This window comes from Schistocerca serialis, chromosome 4 (assembly GCF_023864345.2).
Source record: "Schistocerca serialis cubense isolate TAMUIC-IGC-003099 chromosome 4, iqSchSeri2.2, whole genome shotgun sequence".
NCBI lineage: Eukaryota > Metazoa > Arthropoda > Insecta > Orthoptera > Acrididae > Schistocerca > Schistocerca serialis.
The window spans coordinates 871,744,220-871,753,181 of NC_064641.1; positions in this window are offsets into that span (position 1 = coordinate 871,744,220).

Consider the following 8,962-nt stretch of genomic DNA (forward strand, 5'->3'; position numbering starts at 1 on the left):
GGAAACTAAGTGGAACAACAGTGACGTTTACCCCAACCAACAACTCCCAGGAATGCAACTTCCCCGCAAAATATCGTGTCAGTTAAACAGTGTAAGAATTGGACACGCAAAAACTAAATCCACGTTGCGGAAGTGGGGTACCGCTGACAACCCAACGTGTGATTGTGAAACTGGTGAGCAAACATTGCTAGCTATAGTACAAGATTGCGTAGATTCTTTGGAAACTGAAGCGATTTTATCGAGGCCAGCATAGCTGCTATAGAGTAGTTTTCTCGTTTGGATTTAGCTTTATAGTGGATTCTGGCTGCCCTTCTACCATAACTATTGTCTCATACGAACATTAAATGTACGAATGTTTTTTGTATTTATGTTGGTATTTGTACTGTGTCTGTGTCGTATTTGAACATATATATATTGTACGAGGTGCATTCAAGTTCTAAGGTCTCCGGTTTTTTTTCTAATTAACTACTCACCCGAAATCGATGAAACTGGCGGTACTTCTTGACGTAATCGTCCTACAGACGTACACACTTTTCATAACGCTGACGCCATGATTCCATGGCAGCGGCGAAGGCTTCTTTAGGAGTCTGTTTTGACCACTGGAAAATCGCTGAGGCAATAGCAGCACGGCTGGTGTATGTGACGCCACGGAGAGTGTCTTTCATTGTTGGAAAAAGCCAAAAGTCACTAGGAGCCAGGTCAGGTGAGTAGGGAGCAGGAGGAATCACTTCAAAGTTGTTATCACGAAGAAACTGTTGCGTAACGTTAGCTCGATGTGCGGGTGCGTTGTCTTGGTGAAACAACACACGCGCAACCCTTCCCGGACGTTTTTGTTGCAGTGCAGGAAGGAATTTGTTCTTCAAAACATTTTCGTAGGATGCACCTGTTACCGTAGTGCCCTTTGGAACGCAATGGGTAAGGATTACGCCCTCGCTGTCCCAGAACATGGACGCCATCATTTTTTCAGCACTGGCAGTTACCCGAAATTTTTTTGGTGGCGGTGAATCTGTGTGCTTCCATTGAGCTGACTGGCGCTTTGTTTATGGATTGAAAAATGGCATCCATGTCTCATCCATTGTCACAACCGACGAAAAGAAAGTCCCATTCATGCTGTCGTTACACGTCAACATTGCTTGGCAACATGCCACACGGGCAGCCATGTGGTCGTCCGTCAGCATTTGTGGCACCCACCTGGATGACACTTTCCGCATTCATCATGCAGGATTGTGTAGACAGAACCCACAGAAATGCCAACTCTGGAGGCGATCTGTTCAACAGTCATTCGGCGATCCCCCAAAACAATTCTCTCCACTTTCTCGATCATGTCGTCAGACCGGCTTGTACGAGCCCAAGGTTGTTTCAGTTTGTTGTCACACGATGTTCTGCCTTCATTAAACTGTCGCACCCACGAACGTACTTTCGACACATCCATAACTCCATCACCACATTTCTCCTTCAACTGTCGATGAATTTCAATTGGTTGCACACCACGCAAATTCAGAAAACGGATGATTGCACGCTGTTCAAGTAAGGAAAACGTCGCCATTTTAAGTACTTAAAACAGTTCTCATTCTCGCCGCTGGCGGTAAAATTCCATCTGCCGTACGGTGCTGCCATCTCTGGGACGTATTGACAATGAACGCGGCCTCATTTAAAAACAATGCGCATGTTTCTATCTCTTTCCAGTCCAGAGAAAAAAAATCGGAGGCCTTAGAACTTGAATGCACCTCGTATATAACGTTCTCAGTTTTTGTACTTGCACTTGTAAAGCCATACGATATACATACATCAAAAAAAGTTTTGCATCACCTCGGTTCCGAGAGTTTCGGAACCTGTACAGAAAATTGGAATAGAGATCAACATAAACATCATTTCCGCCCTTTTTATTGCTCGTAAAAACCACACATCGCATGTTGTAACAGTGTACAGGGAGACCTTCAGGTGTGGTGGTCCAGATTTCTGTACACACCGGTACCTCCAATACCCAGCAGCACGACCTCTTGCATTGATGCATGCCTGTATTCGTCGTGGCATGCTATCCACAAGTTCATCAAGGCACTGTTGGTCCAGACTCCCCACTCCTCAATGGCGATTCGGCGTAGATCCCTCAGAGTGGTTACTGGGTCATGTCGTCCATAAACAGCCCTTTTCAATCTGTCCCAGGCATGTTCGATAGAGTTGATGCCTGGAGAACATGCTCGCCACTCTAGTGAAGCGATGTCGTTATCCTGAAGGAAGTCATACACAGGATGTGCACGATGGGGGTGCGAATTGTCATCCATGAAGACGAATGCCTCGCCAATATGCTGCCGATATGGTTCCACTGTCGGTCGGAGGATGGCATTCACGTATCGCACAGCCGTTACGGCGCCTTCCATGACCACCAGCTGCGTACGTCGGCCCCACATAATGCCACACCAAAACAGCAGGGAACCTCCACCTTGCTGCATTCGCATGGACACTGTGTCTAAAGCATTCAGCCTAACCGGGTTGCCTCCAAACATGTCTCCGACGATTGTCTGGTTGAAGGCATATGCGACACTAATCGGTGAAGAGAACGTGATGCCAAACTTGAGCGGTTCAATCGGCATGTTGTTGGGCCTATCTGTATCGCGCTGTATGGTGTCGTGGTTGCAAAGATGGACCTCGCCATGGACGTCGGGAGTGAAGTTGCGCATCATGCAGCCTACTGCGCACACTTTGAGTCATAAGACGACGTCCTGTGGCTGCACGAAAAGCATTATTCAATATGGTGGCGTTGCTGTCAGGGTTCCTCTGAGACATAATCCGTAGGTAGCGGTCATCCACTGCAGTAGTAGCCCTTTGGCGGCCCGTGCCTGTCCTGCACAGTTCCTGTCGCTCTGTATCCCCTCCATGTCTGAACAACATCGCTTTGGTTCACTCCGAGACGCCTGGACACTTCCCTTGTTGAGAACCCTTCCTGGCACAAAGTAACAATGCGGACGCGATCGAACCGCGGTATTGACCGTCTAGGTATGGGTGAACTACAGACAACACGAGCCGTGTACCTCCTTCCTGGTTGAATGACTGGAACTGATCTGCTGTCGGACCCGCTCCGTGTAATAGGCGCTGCTCATCCATAGTTTTTTACATCTCTGGGCAGGTTTAGTGACCTCTCTGAACAGTGAAAGGGACTGTCTGTGGTACAGTATCCACAATCAAAGTCTATCTTCAGGAGTTCTGGGAACTGGGGTGATGCAAGAATTTCTTTGATGTGTGTGTAAATAAATTAATAAAGTGGAGGAAATTTGTTTTACAGTATCAAAGATGAATAAATGCTCATAGCTTATAAGGTACGTATTTTAGTGCCCATGTTTACTAGATTTTATTTTGCTTCGAATTATCGTTCCTGTCAAATCCCTGAGTATTGACCATTCTTCCTGGGACACCCAGTTTATACAAGATGTTAAGAGAGTAAGGCAGAACAGTTAGCCTATACTGAGAGGCGTAGTCTACTTAATTGTGAAGTTACAACCGTGCAGTTGAAAATCAGGTAGTAAAATTACAGGACGTGTTTGCAGGAAGACAGACTCAAAGAAGAAACAGCTAACACACTGAAGTGGATACCAGTGATCACAATATTTGCACTTATATCTGTTTGCACTATATACTATACAGAATGATTCAGTTTCCTCTGCCTACAGATTTTATGCAACCTGCAACGCCTTCAGATACCATGTACAAGGTGTTCATTTTCTCTCACTCACTACATGCAGACTAGTAAACCCTACAGAAAAATGGATAGCACCTTTTTGTAATAAATGTAATGTAGTTAAATTTCGTACTGGGATACGTTTTCGCTAAAGGCCGTAGCTTCCGAATTATTCGAGGAAAACGCATAAAAGTAACCTTCAAACGTGTTTTTCCTGAATAACTCGAAAAATTTGACCTCCAGCGAAAACATATCCCAGTATAAAATTTAACTACATTAAATGTTGTAGGAAAAAGTGCTGTTCATTTATTTCTATAGGATTAGTAGTTAGGCTATAGTGAGTGAGACAATACCAAAATGTCGTGCGTGGTTTTTGAAGGTGTTACAGGTTGCATAAAGCCCATAGGTAGGGGCAGCTGGAGGAGGGGGGGAGAGTTAAGTGTTGAACGTCCCGTCGACTACGAGGTCTACATCTACGTCTACATCTACACCTACATGGATACTCTGCTAATCACATTCAAGTGCCTGGCAGAGGGTTCATCGAACCACCTACACAATTGTCTATTATTCCGATCTCGTATAGCACGTGGAAAGAATGAACACCTATATCTTTCCGTACGAGCTCTGATTTCCCTTATTTTATCTTGGTGATCGTTCCTCCCTATGTAGGTCGGTGTCAACAAAATATTTTCGCATTCGGAGGAGAAAGTTGGTGATTGGAATTTCGTGAGAAGATTCCGTCGCACCGAAAAACGCCTTTCTTTTAATGATTTCCAGCTCAAATCCTGTATCATTTCTGTGACACCCTGTCCCATATTTCGCGATAATACAAAACGTACTGCCTTTCTTTGAACGTCATTAGAGACGAAGCGCAAGCTCGGATTAGGGAAGGAAGGGGAAGGAAATCGGTCGTGCCCTTTTAAAGGAACAACGCTGGCATTTGCCTGAAGCGATTTAGGGAAATCACGGAAAACCTAAATCAGGACGTCAGGACGCCGGTTTGTACCATCGACCTCTCGAATGCGGATCCGGTGTGCTAAGTGGCAGCTGGACCACACTGTATATAAGTATAGATGAGAACTGTTTATGATCTCGTTAAACCGATCTGAAACAAAACACACAGTGACCACTGTAGTTGTTTCAAATAAAAGAAAATGTGAAACTTCCTCGCAGATTAAAACTGTGTGCCGGACCGAGACTCTAACTCGGGACCTTTGCCTTTCGCGGGCAAGTGCTCTACCAACTGAGCTACCCAAGCACGACTCACGCCCCGTCCTCACAGCTTTACTTCTGCCAGTACCTCGTCTCCTAGCTTCCAAACTTTACAGAAGCTCTCCTGCGAACCTTGCAGAACTAGCACTCCTAGCCATGTCTCCACAATATCCTTTCTTCCAGGAGTGCTAGTTATGCAAGGTTTGCAGGAGAGCGTCTGTGAAGTTTGCAAGGTAGGAGACGAGGTACTGGCAGAAGTAAGGCTGTGAGGTCGGGGCGAGAGTCGTGCTTGAGCAGCTCAGTTGGTAAAGCACTTGCCAGAGAAAGGCAAAGGTCCCGAGTTCGAGTCTGGGTCCGGCTCACAGTTTTAATCTGCCAGGAAGTTTCATATCAGCACACACTCCGCTGCAGAGTGAAAAATCTCATTCTGGAAAAGAAAATGTGTTTGGTCTAAATAAGACTTTGTACAGACTCAAAAGACGACATAAATCTTACAGTGTTCGTTAAACTGCAGCTGCTGAAGAGAGGTCGGAGAAAAACAAGAGGAGAGGTACATAGCATTTCACGGTAGATAAGCAGAGGCGCCGGCAAGCGCCGTCGGCGGCCTCTGTTGTAGTCGGCACTGACAGGGCTTCGGTGTCGGCGCGCAGGGAACCGGTAGCCGCGAAGACCGGCAAGTGGTCGCGGCGGTCACGGATAATCGCGTTTGTCACTTTGGTCAATCTGGCGCCTAATCAACAGGTGGCGCGATTAATGCATAATGGCGGCGCGCCGTCGCGTGTTGACGCGCCCTAATGGCGCCCCCGCATGCGGCGTCACGCCGGGCCCCGCGACGCCGCTGCCGCAGCTCAGCTCCGGGTCCGCCCGCCTGCGTCAACACTGATGGAGGGCGGCCCTTGTCCTGTCGCGGCTAAGCTCCTACCGGACACGGCGCCTAAGCTGCCTGTCTAGCCGCCGCTGGCTTAGCGCGGGCCCTTGCGTTCGTCTACATCCACACTCCCCAGGCAGCCTTACGGTGTGTGGCGGAGAGTACTCTCCCCTCTAATCCATAAGCGAAAGGTGCGAAGGGAGAACAACTATCGCTAAACTTCCGTACGAATTTTAAATAATTTTCTCGGTGTTTCTGACCGCGTCCAATCGGAGTTACACTACTGGCCATTAAAATTGCTACACCACGAAAATGACGTGCTACAGACGCGAAATTTAACCGAAAGGAAGAAGTAGCTGTGATATCCAAATGATTAGCTTTTCAGAGCATTCACATAAGGTCCGGGCCGGTGGCGACACCTACAACGCGCTGACATGAGGAAAGTTTCCAACCGGTTTCTCATACGCAAACAGCAGTTGACCGGCGATGCCTGGTGAAACGTTGCTATGATGCCTTGTGTAAGGGAGCGTATCATCACGTTTCCGACTTTGATAAAGGTCGGATTGTAGCCTATTGCGATTGCGCTTTATCGTATAGCGACATTGCTGCTCGCGTTGGGCGAGATCCAATAACTTTTAGCAGAATATGGATTCGGTGGGTTCAGGAGGGTAATACGGAACGCCGTGCTGGATTCCCACGGCCTCGTATGACTAGCAGTGGAGATGACAGGCATCTTATCTGCATGGCTGTAACGGATCGTGCAACCACGTCTCAATCCCTGAGTCGACAGATGGGGAAGTTTGCAAGACAACAACTATCTGTACGAACAGTTCGACGACGTTTGCAGCAGCATGGACTATCATCTCGGAGACCATGGCTGCGGTTACCCTTGACGCTGCATCACAGACAGGAGCGCCTGCGATGGTGCACGAATGGCAAAATGTCATTTTTTCGGATGAATCCAGGTTCTGTTTACAGCATCATGATGGTCGCATCCGTGTTTAACGACATCGCGGTGAACGCACATTGGAAGCGTGTATTCGTCGTCGCCATACTGGCATATCACCAGGCATGATGGTATGGGGTGCCAGTGGTTACACGTCTCGGTCACCTCTTGTTCGCATTGACGGCACTTTGAACAGTGGACGTTACATTTCAGACGTGTTACGACCTGTGGCTCTACCCTTCATTCTATCCCTGCGAAACTCTACATTTCAGTAGGATAATGCACGACCGCTTGTTGTAGGTCCTGTACGGGCCTTTCTGGATACAGAAAACGTTCGACTGCTGCTCTGGCCAGCATATTCTCCAGATCTGTCACCAATTGAAAACGTCTGGTCAATGGTGGACGAGCAACTGGGTCGTCACAATACGCCAGTCACTACTCTTGATGAACTGTGGTATCGTGTTGAAGTTGCATGGGCAGCTGTACTTGTACACGCCATCCAAGCTCTGTTTGACTCAATGCCCAGGCGTATTAGGGCCGATATTACGGCCAGAGGTGGTTGTTCTGGATACTGATTTCTCAGGATCTATGCACCCAAATTGCGTGAAAATGAAATCACATGTCAGTTCTAGTATAATATATTTGTCCAATGAATACTCGTTTATCATCTGCATTTCTTCTTGTTGTAGCAATTTTAACGGCCAGTAGTGTAAAACTCGAGCTTACGAAGATTACCTCCATCTTCTTCGTCAAAAGACTGAAGGGAGGAAGGAGGTCATGCTGCCACACTGACGATTTCCTGCCTCTGCGCTTGCGAATGCCGGCCACCAGTTGACGTCAACCCGACAGTAAAAGCTACAATTGCAAACGACGCGACCCAAACGATGACGAGCATGAAACCCGCAATACACGAAGAAAACTTCGCTCTCGATAGTGATATCCTTACGAAAGGAGTCCTGCTACGAAAACAAATGGCATTCCAGATCATCATTCCTGGTTACCGGGTCGTATGGGTGGTGACACTCAGGTTGGTCTCCAGACACGTCATCTACATCTACATCCATACTGCGCAAGCCACCTGACGGTGTGTGGCGGAGGGTACTTTGAGTACCTGTACCGTTCTCACTTCTATTCCAGTCTCGTATTGTTCGTCGAAAGAAATACTGTCGGTATGCCTCTATGATTTTATCCTCATGGTCTCGTCGCGAGATATACGTAGGAGGGTGCAATATACTGCTTGACTCCTCGGTGAAGGTATGTTCTCAGAACTTCAAGAAAAGCCCGTACCGAGCTACTGAGCGTCTCTCCTGCAGAGTCTTACACTGGAGTTTATCTATCATCTCCGTAACGCTTTCGCGATTACTAAATGATCCTGTAACGAAGCGCGCTGCTCTCCGTTGGATCTTTTCTATCTCTTCTATCAGCCCTATCTGGTACGGATCCCCCACCGGTAAGCAGTATTCCAGCTGTGGGGGAACAAGTGTATTGTAACCTACTTCGTTTTCGGACTGCATTTCCTTAGGATTCTTCCAATGGATCTCAGTCTGGCATCTGCTTTACCGACGATTAATTTTATATGGTCATTCCATTTTAGATCACTCCTAATGCCTACTGCCAGATAATTTATGGAATTAACTGCTTCCAGCTGCTGACCTGCTATATTGTAGCTAAATGATAAGGGATCTATCTTTCTATGTACTCGCAGCACATTACACTTGTCTACATTGAGATTCAGTTGCCATTCCCTGCACCTTGCGTCAATTCGTTGCAGATCCTCCTGCATTTCAGTACAATTTTCCATTGTTACAACCTCTCTATACACCACAGCATCTTCTGCAAAAAGCCTCAGTGAAGTTCCGATGTTATCCACAAGGTCATTTATATATATTGGGAATAGCAACGGCCCTACGACACTCCCCTGCGGCACACATGAAATCCACTCTTACATCGGAAGACTTCTCTCCATTGAGAATGAAACGCTGCGTTACGTTATCTAGGAACGCTTCAATCCAATCACACAATTGGTCTGACAGTCCATATGCTCTTACTTTGTTCATTAAACGACTGTGGGGTACTGTATCAAACGCCTTGCGGAAGTCAAGAAACACGGCATCTACATGGGAACCCGTGTCTTTGGCCCTCTGAGTCTCGTGGACGAATAGCGCGAGCTGGGTTTCACACGATCGTCTTTTCGAAACCCATCCTGAGTAGATTTCTAGTCTCCAGAAAAGTCATTATACTCGAACATAATACGTGTTCTAAA